General features: G+C 40.0%; 2 non-coding genes across 2 annotated transcripts; both read left to right on the top strand.

Moving 5' to 3' along the window:
- The first annotated feature begins 18,974 nt into the window (after positions 1-18,974).
- On the top strand, positions 18,975-19,049 carry Trnas-cga (transfer RNA serine (anticodon CGA)). Its single transcript has one exon. It is a non-coding gene; the product is annotated as a tRNA-Ser (tRNA).
- Positions 19,050-19,276: 227 nt separating this feature from the next.
- On the top strand, positions 19,277-19,351 carry Trnas-cga (transfer RNA serine (anticodon CGA)). Its single transcript has one exon. It is a non-coding gene; the product is annotated as a tRNA-Ser (tRNA).
- The last annotated feature ends 6,346 nt before the right edge of the window (positions 19,352-25,697 follow it).

Here is a 25,697-nt window from a genome sequence, read left to right as displayed (position 1 = left end):
ACACACTGCGTGGATAAGTTTCGGTAACTGTTCAGCAACCCAAACTAATAAAACATGCTAACCATGTCATGTGATCTTGAGTTACCAAAAAGTGATGACATATCGGTAAGTTTAGGTTGCCTTTGCTGGGCATCACAATTACTTTCATACTTCTTACCACTCGCGTGCTTTACTATATTACTTTCTCCAGACGTACTTTGTAGACCACAATCACATGCACAGCAGTAAACGCAATGTAAATTAGTAGGCATTTCAAGTACCTTCCTTGCTGCTTCTGAGCAACCCACTACACACTGTTTTTTTTTCCATTGGGAATTATATTCTGTAGCATTTTGGGCGCTGTCACCACAGGTTCAGTATCCTACTTCGAACTCATACTTAAACAAGTACAGCACTACACTACTTTTCACAAGCTTGTGATGATACTCGCCAACAGTCACGAACTGCCCAGTCCTCTGCACTCATTTTTTTGTCAGTATGCTCCTTTGCTGAATCGGCAAAACTTTGAATACATTAGCTGGGCGGCATTGGTTTATACTCGTACATCAGCTGGGCAGCAGTCGTTTTTCATGGCTCTGTGGACCTTGCGTCCAAAGAATACTGTAGTAGTACAGCGGTAGTAATTGTTAGCGCAATGTTTCGTTGTGATCGAATTGATAAGTATGTGTTATGTAGCAGCAGATGTTATCGACGAAGGAAGATAGGGAAAATTCGGAAGATTCATTCAAGTTACAGGAAGGTAGGAAAATTTCGCAATATTTACACCAAATGTTGTATTTTCTGGAATAATTCAAAAAATCAGAAGATCTTCAGAAAATTCTGAGGACCTGGCATCACTGCTATCCGCTACTTCCTCTCTTGAATATAACTTACACAAATAAACATATTATGATGAAAGAAGATCTTGAAATACATTTTATAATCAATATAGAGTTTATTATCCTTTCAGTTCCCGAAAATGCTGTCTACACCATGGTAAAGTCCCTTCAGCTTACACGAACACGCACACATCGTTCATGTTTATCACTTGAGTTAGCCATTGCGCTTTTAGATTCCGCTCGGTCCCCATAATAAAAACAATCCTGTTTCACATCTCACAATATTTTTCATGAAATAAATACTTTGAGCCTCTATTTGACCAACGAGGTCATTCCCTCAACTCGCACATCTTCAATCAATGAAATGATTCCTCTAACCACTAGTGCGCCTGTTCTACAAGTGCTAAAAGCTCACCTCACTCCCCTACTGCAGCTGAAATGGCGTCCATGAACAACCTGAGTTAGAGCAAGATATGATACATCATAATGGTATCGACATTCGTACCCTTACACCTCACCACTAAACTTTTTCCAAAATTACATGAAATGATATTTTTTGAAAAATAAATAAATATAAGAAAATCTCTCCTGGTTAAAGTGAGACTAAGACAATAGACAATGTAACCAAGTACAGTTTACGACTTAAAGTGGCGCCATTTTGAAGAATGTAAACATACAAATTCAAGTTCAGACAGGGAAAGTGAAAGGAATCTAGATAAGATGGAAAAAATGAACATCCTGATACTATCGTTACAGGAGGCACGATTTACAGATACAAACATCTCTGACTCAGAGCACTACAGAATATTTGAAGGGAAGCCTGGGCAAAGGATCGAAACAAATTTAAAACAGCTTGGCAAAGCATTATGTGTTCACAAACAGATGACTGACTCCATAACAGACTTCAGCTCCCCATCTGACATTCAAAGGTGCAAACAAAACACACACATTGTTCAGTGGCCACACACACTTAAACGAAGACAACAGGGGAAGCCCTGAAAAAGTAGACATGTTCTGGGACCAGCTGGAAAGTGAAATACAAATAGAAAAAAAACTCGTAAAGTCAGAATTCTAATGGGAGATTTCAGCACACAAGTTGGGAAGGAACTACAGTTTCGGTATATCGTTGACGACTACCCTACCCACAACAGAACCTATAAAAATGGCAGAAGGCTTACTGATGTAAAAGACACCACAGAAAACAGTAAACTTAGCATTCTCCAAGAGAAAATCTTGGTGAATTTCAGTTGGACCACGTCGAAACACAATATTAGGAAAATTATGAACGAGCCAATCTTGACTGCCTCAGAATAAAGTTATAAGGATCGACCCCGAAAAGCTAAAGGCAAACAAAGCTAATTTTCAAGAGCTGTCACAGCAAAGGAAAGCAGAGACCTCAAAGGATATTCAAAAAATATGGCACATACTGCAAGAGAAGTGGTACCTTTCCAAGGAGGCGCAAACACTCTTGCTGGACTGAAAATTGTGATAAAGCAATCGATCGAAGAGCAATGGCCTATAAAACATGGCACGCTGAATCCTCTGCTAAGTCAAAAGAACCTAAGTCACAGAAGAAATCGAGCACTCAGTCGGAATTTTTAAAAACAAATCTGCAACTTTTACAGGAAATTCAAGCAGCATGTAAACTGCTATCAGCTACTTAGTCTGAACTTCAACGGAAACTACGGGAATCTGTCAGTGAACAATAAACAAAACTGTGTGATCCTAACCAAGTACTTTGCAACACTGGTTAACTGTGAAGAACCCAGAGAAAAATGACTGAGAATAGTTTCAGAGCAAAGAAACAACAATTCAGCTCCTCCTACTCCTGATGAACTTCGGAAGATTGTAAGTGGAACTGAAGAAAAACAAAGCAGCTGGGGAAGACTCGATCACAGCAGAAATGTTGAAAAGTGGAGGAGAAAGTACCATTAATACCCAAAGTCAAAAGAGGTAAAAGGTCTGAGAAACTGGAATAACACGTGGTGAATAGAAAACAGCACTGCTCCACCCTCTAAAAAAAAAGACAGAAATGATGTCAGCAATAGGGTACTTGACTGTTTACTAGAAATTTTCTTAATTGATTAATTATCTAATTTTATGCTCCTAACATGCTTTTCTCCTTCTTGAATTTCAGTATTCTTCTCTAAAAACGGAAATGAAATTCAAATAATTTAAGAGCCCACTAAAACGCTCTATTCGAGTCATGTGATGCCTCTGACATCACTGGCTAGCTCGTTGCTCCTATCATAATGCTAACTCACAGTGCTGTCTTGTTTTGGAATTTACGTTTCGGAAAATGGGTTGCAAATGGTGTGTAATACTATACTGTACTGTCTACACAAACTCCTGAGAAGTTGTTCTTGAATGTTACAGATGATGAGAATATACGTAAAATGTGGTTGCACTGTACAGGCAAGTTGCCACCACATCGATGGACTATTTCATTAACTTAATTAAAATTGTGTAGCGTTTTACCCAACTGCAGCTCAGTTGTTTGGTAGTTTAGTTGTTAGAGCAGCAGACTGTCGAATTTTACAAGTTGATGTCCACAGGTAGCTGGTTCGAATGTAACCTGAAAGCACTTGTTAACTTATTTTTAAAACGACTCGCCAGTCCTCTCATATGGAAACTAAATCACGATTACAAAACTTCACCACGCCGATCAGAAACAGAACACTATTGTGTTTTCCTTGCTGCTTACATGTGCTTACATTTGCAATCGCTGTTCCCACACTTTACAATCAAAACGATATTTTCTAGTCAATGTGACCACACACTTTTTACTTTATTAGGAACAACGTTTTCATCTTCGGATTTTCCAGCTAAGATCCTTATTGCTTGAAGTTTTGCAGTTTCATTATCTTACATAAAGATGAAGTAAGTCTGCTTCAGATGCCATAATTAGTTTACAATCCCAAACATCACAGCCCTTACGTTTGTGTCACTTGCTAGTTGTACACGCTTTATGTCCCTCCATGAAACCTCAACGTTCTGCACCTCGTGGCACAGCGGGCGTATGATGGTTTCTTCGCTACTATAGTTCAATTCTTCTATCTTGGCGGCTCACGCATGCCCGCCCAGACGCGGGAGATAGCAGCGTTGCCAGTTGCACACGACGCACGCGCCAATAGAAGCAGCGCCATAGTATAGCATAGTTCGCAAACTTACGTCTAGGGGGGAGCGCGCAGTTCATGAAGTAAAGCCACCACGGCCGCATTAACCCTTTCGCTGCTACAAAGACGTGCTCCCTGCCTTCCGCGCCGTGCGCGATTTTGTCACTGCACTGCTCGCCTGTGCAGACACATCGTGTTCCGACTGCTTTGACACTCTTATCAATCGATTCCACAAAAACTATTTGGCCCAAAAATTAGATTTTTACACATCTTCTTGACTGATACCTTCCCCCCATAAATGACTTAATTTTGTTTCGATGTTCAACGCAGTTATTATGCAGCATCAAATATAGTAAACCATTGCACGAAATTTTGAAGAGTTTGCAGAGGTAAAAGTCCATAGAGTATACTTTCCGTATGGTCGATTTTAGTTGCCACAATGTTGAGAATGAAATGTGGACAAGATACATAAATTTCATATAAAATTTACTGTATAACAATAGCTCATTTAAGTACCACATAGGTGTCGTATGTAATATTGAGAAATATTCTGTCTTTCGCGACTGTAATAAAAGTTTTATTTACACTGAGCATGTTTGGCTTTATTTTAAAGCACTTCAGTCAATCAAAAGGAAGTAGACAAAATACATTAAACAAAACTGTGGACTTACAAAAACATTAGGACTTGAATATACCGTCTATCAGTGAAGTGCTCTGAGCTATGTCAAATATAATTTTTGTGTGTGGCACACACAAACATCATTTATTTGCTGAAACACTGATCTGCCAATACAAACGTTGAATATTGTGTTACCGCAGCACAAAACTACGAAAGGTGACTTGGCAATGGAGGAGACAAAATACTGTCCACTGAAGATGCTTCAAAAGAGAGAAACACGTCTGGTCTAAATAAGCCCCTTATTACAGTTGCAGAAGAGGAATATATTTCAGTACCATTGGTAAAACTGCGACTGTGGAACAAAAACAAGAAAGAAAACATGAGTACCATTGTGTATGTGTCATACCTTTCCTTGATTGAAGTGCTTTAAAATAAAGCCAAACACGTCCGGTGTAAATAATACTTTTATTACAGTCGCGAAAGACGGAATACTTCTCAATATTACATACGACACCTATGTCGTACTTAAATTAAATGAGATATTGTTATACAGTAAATTTTATATGAAATTTAGGTATCTTGTCCACATTTCATTCTCAACATTGTGGCAACTCAAATCGACCATACGGAAAGTATACGCTATGGACTTTTACCTCTGCAAACTCTTCAAAATTTCGTGCAATGGTTTACTACATTTAATGCTGCATAATAACTGCGTTGAACATCGAAACAAAATTAAGTCATCTATAGGGGGAAGGTATCAGTCAAGAAGACGTGTAAAAATCAAATTTTTGGGCCAAATAGTTTTTGTGAAATCGAATGATAAGTGTGTCAAAGCAGTGGGAACACTATGTGTCTACACAGGCGAGCAGTGCAGTGATGACAAAATCGCTCACAGCGCGGAATGCGGCGAGCACGTATCTGCTGCAGCGAAAGGGTTAATGAAGAGACAAAGCACTAGAAATTTCAAAAAATTGCATTCAAACGAATGTAATTCGTGAAATTAGGCACTTCGATATTGTTTTTAAATAATGAAAATATTAAGCAGTACACTAGGTTTGAACTCATAACCTTTCGCAGAGCAGCCCAACACCTTAACCGTTACGCTAACACACCTCGTGTAACTACATAGCGCCATGAGGTAACGCGTCACGCAAAATACTGACAAACACTGTCGGTATGACTATGAATTACTCACGCTTCGTCGAAGTACAATAGGAAATAAACAATTATCGCTGTTCTTTACTGCGAAAAAGCGATTCGTGAGAGTGATACAAACACCTTTCCTTGCTATCGCCTGAATTAGGAGTCTTATTGCTTGTTTGGTTTAATTAATTAATAGAATATGAAGCAATTGGTATAAAGAATGCTTTTTCCAAACTTTCTATAAAAGAATGTCTGCTATCAAGACATTGCTTTTGTTCTATTACTTTATTTATGACTGAACGTTTCTAAAACTGAAGACACTCGTCCACGCTCTGCACTGCAGTCGAGATGTGGCAACGTCGTTCTCTGTTCATTGGCTGACTGTGTTTTGTGACGTCAGATGCGCAGAACGAACCTAAACTCGGCCGCCAAGATAAATGACGTGCACTTTAGCAATGCTTTCCAAAAAAATGAATTCTTTGTTCACAAAGTAAATGCGTTTATCCTCCGTTGTCCATTTCTCGGAATAACACTAATGTGAAGTTCTATATATAACACATCTCACAATCGAAACAACTGCTACAATTAGTTCTTGCTGACGCTATTTTCGTACTTCGTGTAAAACTTTAAAAACATATGACCCTTCCAGGATTCGAAAATGCGACCTCTTGATTTGCTGGCGGAACGCTTGCCAGAAACAGATTTCTGCTGAGTGTATTCTACGGCGGAAGTCAACAGTAAGTTGTGTCAAGAATAATTTTATTGTGCTTTGGGTCGTAGCTCACGACTGATAGTCGACAATTTAGTTACAATATACAGAGTCATTTGCAAAAGTTCTACAGTTCCTTTGTTCTGCGCCAGTTTAATGATATGGCAGGGAACAGGGAAAAAATGTCGGTCGTTGCACATGTTGCCACTCAAAGTGGGTGGAGCATAAACGCATCAGCTTTCAAAAGGCTACCAATATCAGCAATGACAAAATTCATTTCTATTGCTACTTAAAAGTTGTAATTGCGTTTTCCATCAATAAATAGCTAAACTGTTTGCAGAACATGTACATAAAAACATCATAAATTCGGCTAACGCTCCTATAACGCATGTAGAGCTGCGTCTTACTCCTAGCCTGTGACATCACCAGAGCATCAGCCAATAACAGAGCGTTTTCGATCACGTGGCCAGATCTTGATATTTAATGCTTTTTAAGCTTTAATTACATAAAAGTAACAGGAATTTTGTGAGAGCACTGGCCATAAATGCTGCTGAAATGTTGTAATCAACCAGAATAACAACAATCCGAATCATATTTTTAACTTAGAAAAATAGCCTATTATCGTAGAATTCTATCATACCTCAAACTTACAAGGTGCTCTCCAAAGTACTGTAGGCTAGGCTGGTTAAGCAAGACGAATATCAAAGTGGACTCAGAAAAGGGCGTTATACAGGAGCAGATTTGGAGGCTGAAAAAAAGTATCGGAAAATTACATCTCTAATGATCTGAAAGTGATCTTCGCCGACTTTGAGAGATCTACCGGTCTGGTCGAATGGGAAGTGTTGTTTGACATCGTGATGGAATTTGGAGTGGAACTTAAAACAGTAGAAATTATCAAGCAAACTCTAACACACACATTTAGAAACTAAATTCATGGGAGAACTTTACAAAGAGTTTTTAATTAAAAGTGAAGCATGACATGCTGATTGACTGTCCCTAGCTTTCTTCAAGTGCATGCTAAAGAAGGTAATTCGCAACTGTGAAAATGAATTAACCAAGAAAGGTCTAGTGAACAAAGTTCACATTGTAGGATCAAAGAACAGTGTAAGTGTCACTTTCCTAGCCTTCACTGATAGCCTGGCGATTCTGTCATGAAACGCAGAGGTAGTTGTGGAGAAAGTAAACACACTGAAGGAACAGGAAGAAAAAGTTGGTCTCCAAATTTCTTTTGAGAAAAAACAGTACATAACACACATCTGAATAACACCTCATCACCCAGTAACGCAGTACAATAAAATTGAAAAAGTGAACTGTTTCATACCTTAATGACACAGGGAAGATGAAAACTAGCGAAAAAGAGGCCGATGTCAGTAGTCGAGAGAGAGGGCTGCTGACTTTCATAGAACGCTTTGCATAGAATGTTTTTTATAGGACACATATCCTATACAAGAGCTAAACTCAAGCACTACAACACAGTGACCAAGACCAAATGTCTGTATGCAACTGAATGCTTCGGAATGACAGGAAAGGCTGAACTGGAAGAAACTGAGAAGTTCAAGCACAAGATCTTTTGAAGAATAATAGATCATAGGATAATATGTGGACAGTGTAGCCTTCCAGGAACAGAATTGTCATACAAGAATAATGAATGGCTGATGGAAATGAGAAAACGACACTGAAAATCTATGGTGAGCTCTTCAGGATGGATTTACCCCAACTAACGAAGCAGATTTTTGATGTGTTAGACCTAAAGCCTCTGATAAATTGTTGGAGGGAGTAGCGAAGGACCTCGGGAGCACTGATGCAAACCAGGAGCACATATTTAACTGATCAGGGTACAAATCACTGATCAACAACTTTAACAGCTTCTATGGTGAGCAAAAGCATAACAGAAACTGGACAGAGGAGAGAAATGAAATGAAATGATGATATAGCATTTTTGGATGGGAGATCCCATCTGCGGTTCTTCAGCCACCTACTAAAAGTCTTTTTTTTTTACTGCATTTCTCCGACTTGTATATCGACGATGATGAAATTATGATGAGGACAACACAACACCCAGTCCCCAGGTGGATCAAATCTCCAACCTAGTCAGGAATCGAACTCAGACCCCCCCACACGAAAGTGCTGACGACTTGGCTAAAGAGACAGACAGATGAGTGAAGACATAACGCAACGATTTTGGACTGCAAGAAAGCCTTCCACAAATGCCATATAGTTATTTGATGTAGTCTCTAATGGCCATAAGTGAGAAGAAAGTGGTACCATAAAAAAGGTAAATTCAAATATTCGCATTTTATGTGACATTCCAAAAACTGTTCTATTTTCACTTTCAGATATTTATATGCAAACCTTCCAAAATTTCAATCATGAAAAATACATACATCAAAAAAGTTTTGCATCATCCTGGTACCCAGAACGCCTGAAGACAGGTATTAACTGTGGTTATTGTATCACAGACACTGTCCCTTTGACTGTTCAGAGATGTCACTAAACCCACCCAAAGATGTAAACAACCATGCATGAGCAGCGCCTATTAGACGGAGGGGGTCCGACAGCCGATCAGTTCCAGTCATTCCACCAGGAAGGAGGTACATGGCTCGTGTTGTCTGTAGTTCAACCATGCCTAGACGGTCAATACCGCAGTTCGATCGCTTCCCCATTGTTACTTTGTGCCAGGAAGGGCTCTCAACAAGGGAAATGTCCTAGTGTCTCGGAGTGTGTTGTCCGTACATGGAGGAGATACAGAGAGGCAGGAACTGTCGATGACACGCCTCGCTCAGGCCGCCCAAGGGCTACTACAGCAGTGGATGATCGCTATCTATGGATTATGGATCGGAGGAACCCTGACAGTAACGCCACCATGTTGAATAATGCTTTTCGTGCAGCCACAGGACGTCGTGTTACGACTCAAACTGTGGCCAATAGGCTGCATGATGCGCAACTTCACTCCCGACGTCCATGGCGAGGGCCATCATTGGATCCACGACACCATGCAGCGCAGTACAGATGGGCCCAACAACATACCGAATGGACCTCTCAGTATCGGCATCACGTTCTCTTCACTGATGAGTGTCGCATATATCTTCAACCAGACACTCGTCGGAGACGTGTTTGGAGGCAACCTGGTCAGGCTGAACACCTTAGACACACCGTCCAGCGAGTGCGGCAAGGTGGAGGTTCCTAATGTTTCGAGGTGGCATTATGTGGGGCCGACGTACGCCGCTATTGGTCATGGAAGGCACCGTAACTGCTGTAGGATACGTGAATGCCATTCTCCATCTGACAGTGCAACCATATCGGCAGCATATTGGCGATGCATTCGAATTCATGGACGACAGTTCGCGCCCCCATCTTGAATCAGTGCAAGAGGACGGGCTACTGGATATTAGAGGTACCAGTGCGTATAGAAATCTGGACCACCACTTCTGAAGGTCTCGCTGTGTGGTGGTACAACATGCAGTGTGTGGTTTTCATGAGCAATAAAAAAGGCGGGAATGATTTTTATGTTGATCTCTATTCCAATTTAATGTACAGGTTCCGGAACTTCCGGATCCGAGGTGATGCAAAACTTTTTTGATGTGCGTATTAATGTTTTTCAGCTATAAACAAATGCATTTAACATTCATAAGAATACAGTGCAGTGCAAAATTATAAAAGGCAACTAAACGGTTTCGTATAACCTCAGATGCTTAATTAAAAAAGGCATTGGTAGTTTAAAGGTACAGGAAATGCTACAAACTAAGGAGTTCAACCAAAAATGCACCTATACAAAACAAGACATATTTGTTAAAATATTTGAAAACAAATTACGAGTTCCTCTCATACAAATATGTGTTTGTTAAGATGGCTAAGGCCTTTATTTAGTGTGCGTTTTCTATAGCTGAAAAAAATGTACGAAACAATAAAAAGTACAACTTTATCTGCTTTAAGAGAAATTGCTCACTACATGTGTTTGGCTCAAAAATGCTAAACGAAGAATTGAAATGCACAAGGAGACTATTTTTCTTGCAGTGGGGACTCACTTAAACGGCGTGACACGCAGCCAGGTGACTTATTATGCCTTCTTATGATGCCGCATCTGCTGTAAATGAGATTTGCGGGAGCTGCTTCATGCCCACCTGCCGTCTGTTGTGCTCAGCTGGTAGGATAGGGATGTCGCCGTTCAGCGGTCGCTGAAGAAACCTCCTCAAAACCTGCGGTGCATTTCAAGTTACCCACTCCAACGACTACTTTCAGACGCTATGCAAAGTGTTGATTGCTATTCTTTCTGTTTGTCTGTTGTGCTGTTTCGCCAGCCCAAGTTGACTACCTCACTGTAATCACTCCATTATCTGACTTGTAATATGCATTGTGCACATTGTCAGATCATTTTCAAATAATGAATGGTATTACAAATGCTTCACTGAACTGATGTTGATGTTGTGGTCTTCAGTCCAAAGACTGGTTTGATGCAGTTCTCCATGCTACTCTATCCTGTGCAAGCATCTTTATTGCCGAACAACTACTACAATCTATGTCCTTCTCAGTCTGCTTACTGTATTAATCTCTTGATCTCCTTCTACGATTTTTACGCGCTACACGCACTCCAATACTAAACTGGTGATCCCTTGCAATCTTAGAAAGTGTCCTATCGACTGATACCTTCTTCTAGTCAGGTCGTGCCACAAATTTCTTTTCCCCCCAATTTTACTCAGTACCTCTTCATTAGTTACATGACCTACCCATCTAATCTTCAGTATTCTTCTGTAGCATAACATTTCAACAGCCTTTATTCTCTTCTTGTCTAAACGGTTCATCATCCATGTTGTACTTGCACTCCATACAAGTACTTACAGAAAAGACTTCCCAACACTAAAATCTATATTAGATGTTAGCAAATTTCTCTTCTTCAGAAACACTTTTCTTGCCATTGCCAGTCTACATTTTATATCATCTCCTCTTAAGCCAATATTAGTTATTTTGCTGTTCAGGTACCAAAACTCACCTACTACTTTATGTGTCTCGTTTCCTAATCTAATACAATCAGGATCACCTCATTTAATTCGACTATATTCCATTATCGTTGTAATGTTCTTGTTGGTGTTCATTTTGTATCCTCCGTTGAAGACACTGTTCATTCTGTTCCACTGCTCTTCCAAGTCCTTTGCTGTCTCTGCCAGAACTCCAATGTCATCTGCAATCCTCAAAGTTTTTATTTGTTCTCCCTGAACTTTAATTCCTACTCCAAATTTTTCTTTGGTTTCTTGTACTACTTGCTCAATGTACTGAAACAGAGGATTACAGACTAAAGGCCGAAATACTAAATGTCTTTTTCCAAAACTGTTTCACGGAGGAAGACTGCATTCTAGTTCCCTCTCTACATTGTCGTACACATGACAAAATGGTAGATATCGGAATAGATGACAGAGGGATAGAAAAAAAAAATTAAAATCGCTCAAAAGTGGAAAGGCCGCTGGACCTGATGGGATACCAGTTCGATTTTACACAGAGTACGCGAATGAACTTGCTCCCCTTCTTGCAGCAGCGTACCGTAGGTCTCTAGAAGAGCGTAGCGTTCCAAATTATTGGAAAATGGCGCAGGTCATCCCGTTTTCAAGAAGGGACGTCGAACAGAAGTGCTGAACTATAGACCCATATCTCTAACGTCGGTCAGTTGTAGAATTATGTTCGAGTATAATGACTATTCTGGAGACTAGAAATATACTCTGTTGGGTCAGCATGGTTTTCGAAAAAGACGATCGTGTGAAACCAGGTCGCGCTATTCGTCCACGAGACTCAGAGGGACATAGACACGGACTCCCAGGAAGATGCCGTGTTTCTTGACTTCCTGCAAGGCGTTTGATACAGTTCCCCACAGTCGTTTAATGAACAAAGTAAGAGCATATGGGTTATCGGGCCAATTGTGTGATTGCATTGAAGAGTTCCTAGATAACAGAACGCAGCATGTCATTCTCAATGGAAAGAAGTCTTCCGAAGTAAGAGTGATTTCAGGTATGCCGCAAGGGAGTGTCGTAGGACCGTTGCTATTCACAATATATATAAATGACCTTGTGGATAACATCGGAAGTTCACTGAGGCTTTTTGCGGATGATACTGTAGTATATCGAGAGGTTGTAACAATGGAAAATTGTACTGAAATGCAGGAGGATCTGCAACGAGGTGACGCATGGTGCAGGGAATGGCAATTGAATCTCAATGTAGACAAGTGTAATGTGCTGTGAATACATAGAAAGAAAGATCCTTTATCATTTAGCTACAATATAGCAGGTCGGCAACTGGAATCAGTTAATTCCATAAATTATCTGGGAGTAGGCATTAGGAGTGATCTAAAATGGAATGACCATATAAAATTAATCGTCGGCAAAACAGATGCCAGACTGAGATTCATTGGAAGAATCCTAAGGAAATGCAGTCCGAAAACAAAGGAAGTAGGTTACAGTACACTTGTTCGCCCACTGCTTGAATACTGCTTACCTATATGGGATCTGTACCAGATAGGGTTGATAGAAGAGATAGAGAAGATTCAACAGAGAGCAGCGCGCTTCGTTACAGGAGCATTTAGTAATCGCGAAAGCGTTACGGAGATGATAGATAAACTCCAGTGGAAAACTGCAAGAGAGACGCTTAGTAGCTCGTTACAGGCTTTTGTTGAAGTTTTGAGAACATACCTTCACCGAGGAGTCAAGCAGTATATTGCTCCCTCCTACGTATTCTCGTGAAGAGACCATGAGGATAAAATCAGAGAGATTTGAGCGCACACAGAGGCATACCGACAATCTTTCTTTCCACGAACAATACGAGACTGGAATAGAAGGGAGAACCGATAGAGGTACTCAAGGTACCCTCCGCCACACACCGTCAGGTGGCTTGTGAAGTATGAATGTAGATGTAGATTAGGGATAGGCTGCAGCTTTGTATCACTCCATTGCGAACCAATGCTTCCCTTTCATGCCCACTCTTACAATTAGTGTCTGGTTTCTGTACAAGTTGTAAATAGCCTTTTGGTCCCTGTATTTTACTAGTGTTCTTTCAGAATGTCGAACAGTGTATTCCAGTTAAAGCTGTCAAAAGCTTTCTCTAAGTTTACAAATGCTATAAACATAAGTTGCCTTCTCTTAACCTATCTCCTACATGAATTCGTACGGTTAGTATTGCCTTGCATGTTTCTACATTTTTGCAGAATCCAAATTGATCTTCCCCAAGGTCGGCTTCTGCAAGTTTTTCCATTCATATGCAAAAAATCTGTATTAGTATTTTCCAGCTGTGGCTTATTAAAATGAGAGTTCGGCAATATTCACATCTGTCAGTGCCTACTTTTTTTAAAAATTATAATTATTGTGTTCTTATTGATGTCTGAGTGTATTTTATCTTTCTCATACATCTTGCAACCAAATGGAAGAGTTTATTCATGACTGGCTCTCCCAAGGTTGTCAGTAGTTCTGACGGAATGTCATTAACACCAGGGACCTTTTTCGACTTAGGTCTGTGAAATTCTTCTCACAGTGTCATATTTCCCATCTTATGTTCATCTACGTCCTCTTCCATTTCTTTAATATTGCCTTTGTAGAGACCCTCTGTATAAACCGAGCGAGATGGCGCAGTGGCTAGCACACTGGACTCGCATTCGGGAGGACGACGGTTCAATCCCGCGTCCAGCCATCCTGATTTAGGTTTTCTGTGATTTCCCTAAATCGCTCCAGGCAAATGCCGGGATGGTTCCTGTGAAAGGGCACGGCCGACTTCCTTCCCCGTCCTTCCTTAATCCTATGAGACCGATGACATCGCTGTCTGGTCTCCTTCCCCAAACAACCAACCAACCCTCTGTATAATCCTTCCACCTATCAGCTTTCCCTTCTTTGCTTAGGACTAATTTACCACCTGAACTCTTGATATTCATACTACTGCTGATCTTTTCCCCAAAGGCCTTTTTAATTTTCCTATAGGTAGTATCTATTTTTCCTTTGACGAAAAATGCTTCTAAATACTATATTTATCCTCCAGCCATTCCTGCTTAGCCATTTTTACACTTCCTGTCAATTTCATTTTTAGTCGTTTGTACTCCCTTTCACCTGCTTCATTTGCTGCATTTTTATATTTTCTCGTTTCATCAGTTAATCTGAATACCTCCTGTGTTATCCAAGGATTTATAGTACGCCTTGTCTTTTTACCTGCTTTATCCTCTGCTGCCTTCACTATTTCACCTCTCAAAACTACTCATTTATCTTCTACTGTACTCCTTTCTCATGTTCTTGTCAATCGTTGGCGAGCGTTTCCTCTGAAACTCTCAACAACCTCTGGTTCCTTCAACTTGTCCAGGTCTTATTTCCTTAATTCCCTACCTTTCTGCATTTTCTTCAGTTTTAATCTACTGTTCATAACCAACACATTGCAGTCAGGGTCCACATCTACAACTGGAAATGTCTTACAATTTAAAATCTGGTTCAGAAATCACTGTCCCGCCATTATATAATTAATCTGAAATCTACTGGTGTCTCCAGGTCTCTTCCACATATGCAGCCTTCTTTCATGATCGCTGAAGCAGTTGTTAGATATGATTAAACCATGCTCTGTGCAAAATTCTATCTGGCGGCTTTCTTTTTGATTCCTTTTCCCCACTCCATATTCACCTACTACTTTTCCTTCTCTTCTTTTTCCTACTAGAGAATTCCAGTCCCTCATTACAATTAAATTTTCGTCTCTCTTAAGCATCTGAATAAATTTTCCTCTCCATTAACTATCATAATAATTTATTTTATCTCATCATACATTCCTCGATCTCTTCTTCATTTGCGTAGGTAGTTGGCACATAAACATGTACTACTGTGGTAGGTATTGGCTTTATGTCTATCTTGTCTATGATAATGTATTCATTATGCTTTTCATAGTAGTTTACCTGCATTCCTATTTTGTTATTCATTATTAAACCTACTCCTGCATTACTCCTATTTGATTTTGTATCTATAACATTGTATTTACTGACTAGAAGTCCTATTCCTCCTGCTATTCAACGTCACTAATTCCCATTATATCTAACTTTAACCTATCCACTTCCCTTTTTAAATTTCCTAACCTACCTGCGAGATTAAGGGATCTAACATTCCATGTTCAGACCTGTAGAACACCAGTTTTGTCTCTCCTGATGATGATATCTTGCCTAGTAGACCCCCTACCTACCTCTGACCCCCGAGAATTGTCACAGTTTATTCTCATTTTATAAGGCTTCCAATCACCAATGTTTGTAATTTCGAATTTGTTATTAATTTTGGGTATATTAGGTATAATACATGTAGATGTCGATGGTCTACCATATCAAATGTTCCTTTATAATGTTGAAGAATTTTAAACTTTCTTAGATGAACTTTTATGGCTTTTCTTGCCATTATCTTCCTTTCTCTCTTCAACATAAAAATCATTTTCATTATTCTTTTCTAATTTCCAATTAAGTATTCCTCAATTAAAAGTTCTATACTGTTTGTGGGAACTTCCACTATTACTTATGTCATTCTCGTTTTCCTTTCGATAATATCTCCAGTCATACTTACTGAATATGGACTAGTTCCTAATCCTGTCATTGGTGGTTCTGCACACTTGACCTTGCTACCACCTTGCCTTGCCTTTATGCTTTCCTGCCTCTTCATTTGGGTTGTGGTTGCATTTCACATTCATGTTACTATCTTCTAGTGTAGATTCCGTAATGCTTAAATTCCCTATTTTCTAATCCTCCCAGTGTAACATATTCTCTTGCTTGGTGCCAGTATCAGGATTAATGGCTCCATTTTACTATTCTACACTCACAAAAACCGGTGTCAAAGTATTACTCAACTCATGAAACTCTTGGAGCTTTCGTACACCAAATTTTATCAAATGCTGTTGTAGGATTATTATCATCTACTGCAGCCATTCTAATTGCTCGCCTGCAGCACTTGCAGTACTTACGTTTATTACTTTCTGCAGCCAGTAGCTGCTTGCGCAATGCCGTTACACATGCTCATCCAGGTCATGGTTGTCACATGGTCATTCCTCTTCTTCTCCCTTCTACCTTCTTTCTTCATTATACCCTTATTACATCCACATATTTCAGTTCAGTTTCTCTATGAATTGAAATCCACATCTAATATTTATCTTCCTCTTCCCATAAAATTTTTGTGCGTTTGTGACCACATTGTCAGTGACTGTGTGGTTACAAACCCAGAAAAATTTTATTGGCTGTGACAGTGGCCACGGAAGCCTACATTTACATATCTTCATCTTGTTCAAAGTGGTCACATCTTCAAACTGAAACACTTCGATTCCTTCACAAGGAACCAACAGTGCTTTCTTCCACTTCTTCACAGGATCATCTCTGAAGATCAAAACACCTCTTTCCTGTCACAGTCATTTGTCAGTTGTCCACTTTTCTCATAGAAGTTATGGACTTCATTTGCTTGACTGTTGTGCTGTTGTAATGATTCAGCATTGGACTAATTATAAACAACAGTATTGGAAAAACTTACTCCTGAGGTACAAGTATCACAGTAACAACTTTCATAATTCTATGTTAATCTGACATGTGTTCCCTACCTGATATTTCTTCTCTTCTGTATAACTAACTCAAATAAACATACTATGATGAAAAAATATAATTAAATTAAACATTTTATAACAAATGGTACTGTGTTTATCATATATTAAGTTTTAGAAAATGTTCCCTACATTCATCTAAAGTCCAGTCAACTTACGTGAACATACATGGTATTCACAATTGTCACTCAAGTTAGCCACTGCTCTTTTAAATTCCATTCATTTATTGTAAAGAAGCGTATACTGAAACTTCCTGGCAGATTAAAACTGTGTGCCCGACCGAGACTCGAACTCGGGACCTTTGCCTTTCGCGGGGAAGTGCTCTACCAATTGAGCCACCGAAGCACGACTCACGCCCGGTACTCACAGCTTTACTTCTGCCAGTATCTCGTCTCCTACCTTCCAAACTTTACAGAAGCTCTTCTGCAAACCTTGCAGAACTAGCACTCCTGAAAGAAAGGATACAGCGGAGACATGGCTTAGCCACAGCCTGGGGGATGTTTCCAGAATGAGATTTTCACTCTGCAGCGGAGTGTGCGCTGATATGAAACTTCCTGGCAGATTAAAACTGTGTGCCCGACCGAGACTCGAACTCGGGACCTTTGCCTTTCGCGGGCAAGTGCTCTACCAACTGAGCCACCGAAGCACGACTCACGCCCGGTACTCACAGCTTTACTTCTGCCAGTATCTCGTCTCCTACCTTCCAAACTTTACAGAAGCTCTTCTGCGAACCTTGCAGAACTAGCACTCCTGAAAGAAAGGATACAGCGGAGACATGGCTTAGCCACAGCCTGGGGGATGTTTCCAGAATGAGATTTTCACTCTGCAGCGGAGTGTGCGCTGATATGAAACTTCCTGGCAGATTAAAACTGGGTGCAGATTAATCTGCCAGGAAGTTTCATATCAGCTTACACTCCGCTGCAGAGTGAAAATCTCATTCTGGAAACATCCCCCAGGCTGTGGCTAAGCCATGTCTCCGCTGTATCCTTTCTTTCAGGAGTGCTAGTTCTGCAAGGTTCGCAGAAGAGCTTCTGTAAAGTTTGGAAGGTAGGAGACGAGATACTGGCAGAAATAAAGCTGTGAGTACCGGCCGTGAGTCGTGCTTCGGTGGCTCAGTTGGTAGAGCACTTGCCCGCGAAAGGCAAAGGTCCCGAGTTCGAGTCTCGGTCGGGCACACAGTTTTAATCTGCCAGGAAGTTTCATATCAGCGCACACTCCGCTGCAGAGTGAAAATCTCATTCTGGAAACATCCCCCAGGCTGTGGCTAAGCCATGTCTCCACTGTATCCTTTCTTTCAGGAGTGCTAGTTCTGCAAGGTTCGCAGAAGAGCTTCTGTAAAGTTTGGAAGGTAGGAGACGAGATACTGGCAGAAGTAAAGCTGTGAGTACCGGGCGTGAGTCGTGCTTCGGTGGCTCAGTTGGTAGAGCACTTGCCCGCGAAAGGCAAAGGTCCCGATTTCGAGTCTCGGTCGGGCACACAGTTTTAATCTGCCAGGAAGTTTCATATCAGCGCACACTCCGCTGCAGAGTGAAAATCTCATTCTGGAAACATCCCCCAGGGTGTGGCTAAGCCATGTCTCCGCTGTATCCTTTCTTTCAGGAGTGCTAGTTCTGCAAGGTTCGCAGAAGAGCTTCTGTAATGTTTGGAAGGTAGGAGACGAGATACTGGCAGAAGTAAAGCTGTGAGTACCGGGCGTGAGTCGTGCTTCGGTGACTCAGTTGGTAGAGCACTTGCCCGCGAAAGGCAAAGGTCCCGAGTTCGAGTCTCGGTCGGGCACACAGTTTTAATCTGCCAGGAAGTTTCATATCAGCGCACACTCCGCTGCAGAGTGAAAATCTCATTCTGGAAACATCCCCCAGGCTGTGGCTAAGCCATGTCTCCGCTGTATCCTTTCTTTCAGGAGTGCTAGTTCTGCAAGGTTCACAGAAGAGGTTCTGTAAAGTTTGGAAGGTAGGAGACGAGATACTGGCAGAAGTAAAGCTGTGAGTACCGGGCGTGAGTCGTGCTTCGGTGGCTCAGTTGGTAGAGCAGTTGCCCGCGAAAGGCAAAGGTCCCGAGTTCGAGTCTCGGTCGGGCACACAGTTTTAATCTGCCAGGAAGTTTCATATCAGCGCACACTCCGCTGCAGAGTGAAAATCTCATTCTGGAAACATCCCCCAGGCTGTGGCTAAGCCATGTCTCCGCTGTATCCTTTCTTTCAGGAGTGCTAGTTCTGCAAGGTTCGCAGAAGAGCTTCTGTAAAGTTTGGAAGGTAGGAGACGAGATACTGGCGGAAGTAAAGCTGTGAGTACTGGGCGTGAGTCGTGCTTCGGTGGCTCAGTTGGTAGAGCACTTGCCCGCGAAAGGCAAAGGTCCCGAGTTCGAGTCTCGGTCGGGCGCACAGTTTTAATCTGCCAGGAAGTTTCATATCAGCGCACACTCCGCTGCAGAGTGAAAATCTCATTCTGAAAGCGTATACTGATTTGCATGGCGCAGTATTATCAACAAATTAAATACTTTATGTCACTATTCACACCAGTGGGGTTGCTTCCAATTCATACACATTCTCCAAATGAACGGATGTTGCTAACTATTCACGTGTCTTTTCTGCAGGTGCCAAAGCTCACCCCCCTCCCAAATGGATGGGGGTATTCCCTCACCACCTGTGATCTTTGATACAACAGAGATGGTAAAGGGTAAGATTCGATACATCATACTGGCATTGATATCTGTACTCTTACAATGTGCACCTTTATTTAAGGGCCTACAAAATTAATCGCAGAAATTACTGTAGTTCAGTTTGAAGAAACAAAGTTTATGCCAATATCTCTGTAAATAATACAGCTATGAAAAGAGACTATTCATTGTTTAGTGTCGATTTCTTTCAATTCATGCAGGTAAAACAGAACTGTGATATCTTAAACAGTTCCGTAGTGAAGAATTTAGCTAAATCACCCTATGTAATCAGAGAGATTTTTTGTCTCATCAGTTAAAACAATGCATAACAATTGACATTGTTAGCAATAACTGTCCACCTGTAGTAAATATAAAGTGGTTCTTTTGTTTATGCGTCTCTTTCACGCATTATTCTACACAGCATATGTGATAGGCATTAACTAATGTTGTTAGTTCTCTTTATGCTAGATAAATGGTTTTATTGAAACCAACCATGAAAGTAAAATACAAACGAAATTTAGATTGCTTTGTTAATTACTTGATTGCATAATATTCATAAAAACGTTTTAACAATAGAAATGTCAATTATATTAATGGAGAAAAATAATTTGATTATGATGTTATTTGGTACTAAGAAAGAAAGGAAACACAATGGATAAAGAAAATAGTTGTATGTTTAACCATGTAGATATTTTTTAATGTGTTTGTATAGCTACATCTACATATATACTCTGCAAGCGACCCTGCAGTTCATAGCAAAGGATACCTTATCCCACTGCTAGGAATTCTCTTTCCACTTGCAAATGGAGAGAGGGAGAAGCAACATTCTGTATACCTCTGCATTTGTCCTAATTTCTCTTATCTTGGCTTCACAGTCCTTATGCAAGATGTTCAATGGTGTCTGCAGAGTTGTTCTGCAGTTAGTAGCAAATGCCAGTTCTCTAAACTTTTTCAATTGTATTCTACAGAAAGGATATTGTCTTCTCTCTGCAGATTCACGTTTCAATTCACAGAGGATTTCTGTAATACTCATGCACTGATCGAACCTACCTCAAAGAAATCTAGCAGTATGCGTCTCATCTGTTTCAGTGTCTTCCTTTAATCTGGCATGGAAAGGATCCCAAACACTCGAGCAGTACTCAAGGAGGGGTTGCAAAGTGTTTTACATGTGGTCTCCTTTATAGATGAGCTACACTTTCCCAGAATTCTTCCAATAAACCGAAATCGACCATTCGCCTTCTCCACAACTGACCTTATGTGCCTGTTCCATTTTGTATTGTACTGCATTGTTACACCTAGATATTTAGTCAACAAGGCTGCGTCAGGTGGCACACCACTGTTACTGTATTCCAGCATTTCAGTATTGTTTTTTCTGGTCATCTCTATTAGTTTACATTTTTCTTCATTTAGAGCATTCTACATTCATCACACCAAATAGGAATTTTGTCTACATCATCCTGTAGCCTCCCTGAGTCACTCAATGACGACACATTTCCATAAGCTTCAGTGTTGTGAGCAAACATTGGCAGATTGCTGCTCATCCTATCTGTCATATCATTTACATATATAGAGAATAAGAGCACTCCTATCACACTTGCTTGGGGCACTCTTGCGATACCTTTGTTTCTGATGAACAGTCGCCATCCAGGACAACAAACTGAATTCTCTAGCACTTAAAAAGTTTTCGATTCACTCAAATATCTGAGAACCTATTCTGTGTGCTTGGGCCATCGTCAATAGTTTTCATAGCGCCACTGTGTCAAACCCTTTCTGAAAATCCAGGAATATGTAATCTGCCTGTTGCTCTCCATTCATGATTCACAGAATATTGTGTGAAAAAAGGGCAAAGTGAGTTTTTCATGAAAGATGCTTTCTATGTCTGTGCTGATCTGTGGATAGAAGATTTTATATTTCAAGGAAATTTATTGTGTTAGAAAATAGAATACGTTCAAGAATGTATAGATATATGTATTTGCCCTACAAGAAGATCTGTTATCAGTTTTGGTTTGGATATTAATGAAATCTATCATTGTTAGTTTCCTTATACTCATGCTGTATTCTGTCTTTTATATCAAAATTGCATCTTATAATCTCACTTTCACAGTTCAGTACTACGCTAAGTGAAGTGAAGTTCTGTCTAGTGTGAATATGGTTCCATTTGAAGGTGACCTTGAATTCTATTCCGTTGACATCAAGTATGAATCGTTCCTTAAGGTATCCCTCCATTTGATTGGCATATGCAACACTGGAACAATGATTACTTAAATACCTCTTTAAATGCTGTAACTACTCCAATCTTGTTATCGTGGTCTTTACCGTTGCAGTATGTAAGGTATTGTAGTACAGAGTGATCACAAAGTCCCGCTATGACCTATTTTGTACCCACATATTCATAGATAGTCCCATTGTAGTAATGTGGGGTTATGGTAGAGGACAACTTCTTCTTCATTATTTAGTCCAGAGTGTCTGTGTGTGCTTCTTAATAGAGTATGATTGTGTTCAATGTACGATTTGAAATTCTCCACAACATTGCTGGAGTGATGGTAGTAAATGCACATCGAACAACATTCTTAAGTTTGTCAGCTGTCTAGTAACATGCAGCTGCAACTTTCTGTTGAATGACTCACCATAATACATTGTCACAAGCGGCCAGGTCAGGACCTTGGGCTGGCCACTCCAAAGGTGCAAGCAAATGGTCAGATCCACATCCAACAGATAATTAAGAGTCTCAGGCACATATGTGATAGCACACAGAAACAGGGCATGGTTTCCTGATAGACTGAAGTACGCTACTGTTAAACCATTGCATAAAAAGGGGTATAGGTCTGATACCAACAACTACTGCCCAGTCTCACATGTGACACTTATATCCAAAACTTTCGAAAAAAGTAATGTATTCAAGAGTAGCTTCACATATATGTGAAAATGAAGTGCTAACAAAATGTCAATTTGGCTTTCAGCAGGCTTTTCAACAGAAAATGCTATAGCTGCTTTCACTGATCAAATATTAAATACTCTGGATAACCAAAATCATTCATTGGAATTTTTGTGATCTCTCAAAGGCTTTTGATTGTGTAAATCACGAATTCTTCTAGATAATCTGAAATGTGGTATGAGTGGGAAAGTGCACAAACGATTTAATTCATATTTAACTGGAAGAGTGCAGACAGTTGAAATAAACAGTTCACATAATGCAGAAAAATCAGCATATTTCTCAAACTGAAGAGGTATCAAGAATGGGGTCCTAGCTGGCCGCGGTGGTCTAGCGGTTCTAGGCACTCAGTCCGGAACTGCGGGACTGATACGGTCGCAGGTTCGAATCCTGCCTCGGGCATGGATGTGTGTGATGTCCTTAGGTTAGTTAGGTTTAAGTAGTTCTAAGTTCTAGGGGACTGATGACCACAGATGTTAAGGCCCATAGTGCTCAGAGCCATTTGAACCATTTGGGGTCCTACAGGACTCAGTCTTGAGTCCTTATTGTTCATAAAATATATTAATGACTAGCTACTCCATATTCACGAAGATAAAAAACTAAGTCTTTTGGCTGATAATACGTCATTAATCATATCCAGTGTAAGGGAATCAGCAGAGAAAATTGTAAATAATGTCTTTCAGAAAATTATTAAGTAGCTTTTTCTCTGCAAATGAACTCTCATTTAATTCTAATAAAACACAATATATACAATTCTTACAGTAAATGGCATAACACCATTACTAAATAAAGAGTTTGAAGAGAAATCTGTCGCTAAGGCAGAATATTCCAAATTTTGGATGTGTGCGTCTATGAAAGATTGAATTGGAAGAATCACATTGACGATGTACTAAAACATTTGAGTTCAGTTACTTATGCTATTAGGATTATTGCAAATTTTGGTATTAAACATATTATTAAATTAGCTTACTATGACTATTTTCATTCACTGCTTTCTTATGGCAAAATATTTCAGGGTGTGAAGATAGTAATTGTTCCCAAAAGAACAGATACCATTGATGACAGTGCAGCATCTCTAGAATAATTGATAATTAATCTAAACCTTCAGCTGCCGACAGGTGTTGTTGACATACCTTGTTGGGGACAGCTGAAAATGTGTGCCCCCACCAGGATATGAACCTGGGATCTCCTGCTTAGATGGCAGATGCTCTATCCATCTGAGCCACCGAGGAGACAGATGAATAGCACGACTGCAGTGACTTATTCCTTGCATGCCTCCCATGAGACCCACATTCCCAACTATCTACAATCTACATACATAATGTTCTTGCCCAGTCGAGTCACACATTTTCAGCTGTCCCCGTCAAGGTATATGAACAACACCTGTTGGCAGCTGAGGGTTTCAATTAAGTATAATTTATTATAGAGAAGCTGCACTGTAATCAATCGTATCTGTTCTTTTGGGAACAGTTACTATGTTCATATATACTTAAAGGCTACCCAACCATTGACCTGCGTCTCTGAGAATGCGCACAGGTTGCCCAAACTCTTACAGGAATCGTCACCTTAGTTGGCATGTGTAATGAGTGGATGGGCAAATATCTATTAGCAACATTACGTATGTAGATTGTGGACAGCTGGGAATGTCCGTCTCACGGGAAGCGTGCAAGGGATAAGTCCCTGCAGTCGCGCTAATCATCTGTGTCGTCAGTGGCTCAGATAGATAGAGCATCTGCCATCTAAGCAGGAGATCCCGGGTTCGTGTCCAGGTGGGGGCACACATTTTCAACTGTCCCCATCAAGGTATATCAGCAACATGTGTGGGCAGCTGAGGATTTCAATTAATTATCATTTATATTTCAGGGTAATTCATCATTAAGGAAAAAAAATATTCATTGCACAAAACATGTAATCAGAATAGTAGTTGGAGCCCACGCAAGATCATCTTGCAGACATTTATTTAAGGAACTACAGATATTCATAGTAGCTTAATAATATGTATGTTCGCTTATGAAATTTGTTATTAATAGCCACCCCAATTTAAAAGCAATACCAGCATGCATAGCTTCAATACTAGGAGAGGGGTTCATTTTCGCTATTCTAGGTTAAATCTAATTTCAGCACAGAAAGGAGTGATTTGTGTTGCCATAAAAGCCTTTGGTCACTTGACAAATAGCATCAAAAATCTGACAGATGGGCAACCACCAATTAAAAACAATTAAAAGAGTTTCTGAATGGCAACTCCTTCTACTCAATACATGAATTTTTAGATGTAAACTAGTACTCGCACAACTATAAAACACAATTGAATTATGGCATGTAATAAAGCTTTTGTTAAACTGACAAATTCCACATCATTATGAAGTGTTTCACTCATCGTCTATGGAGAGGTATTAATCTAATCTAGTTTAGTCTAATCTAGGATGGGTCATGCGAGTGTTTTATAAGCTCTATTCTTTATAGATTGATTGCATTTTACCAGTATGCTACCAATAAACCGAAATCTGCCACCTACTTTACCTTCGACTAATCTGTTTCATATCTCACAATTTGTTACATCCAGATATTTGTAGGGTTTGACCGATTCCGACTGTGTCTCATTGATATTATAGTCATGGGATTCTACATTTTTTCGTTCTGTGAAGTGCAGATGTTTAAATTTCTAAACATTTAAAGCTAATCTTTACCGCTTTGAAATATTTATCATGATGTAACTGAATATTTGTGCAGCTTTTCCCGTCAGTACTTCATTGGATAATTGAGTCATCTGCAAAAAGTCTGTGATTGCCTTTAATATTGTCTGTCAAGACACTTAAAATTCTGCACGACTTGCTTTGTTGTGTTGTATGAACATAAAACAATTTTAAAACGTAAGTGCTGAAATGATCATGACGCGTGTTAACACCTCGTAACCTCAAGTAAGGAGCCAGCAGAAAGTACTGAACGTTTAACCGTTTCACATAACCGAATATATTTTTATCAATTCTGTAACTGAATTATGTAACTAAAGAATCCAATCAACTCTGCAACGTAAATTATGAAGCAATTCAAATTTTCCTGTTATCTATTGCTGACATTTGTTAAGCGATGACACTAGAATCGAAATGCTGTATGCTCATTTCACAGACATTCATTTCTG

The sequence above is a fragment of the Schistocerca serialis genome, chromosome 3 (assembly GCF_023864345.2).
Source record: "Schistocerca serialis cubense isolate TAMUIC-IGC-003099 chromosome 3, iqSchSeri2.2, whole genome shotgun sequence".
In the NCBI taxonomy this organism is placed as follows: Eukaryota; Metazoa; Arthropoda; class Insecta; order Orthoptera; family Acrididae; genus Schistocerca; species Schistocerca serialis.
The sequence above is the reverse complement of the archived record's forward strand: the minus strand, read 5'-3'. Positions and strand labels throughout refer to the sequence as shown.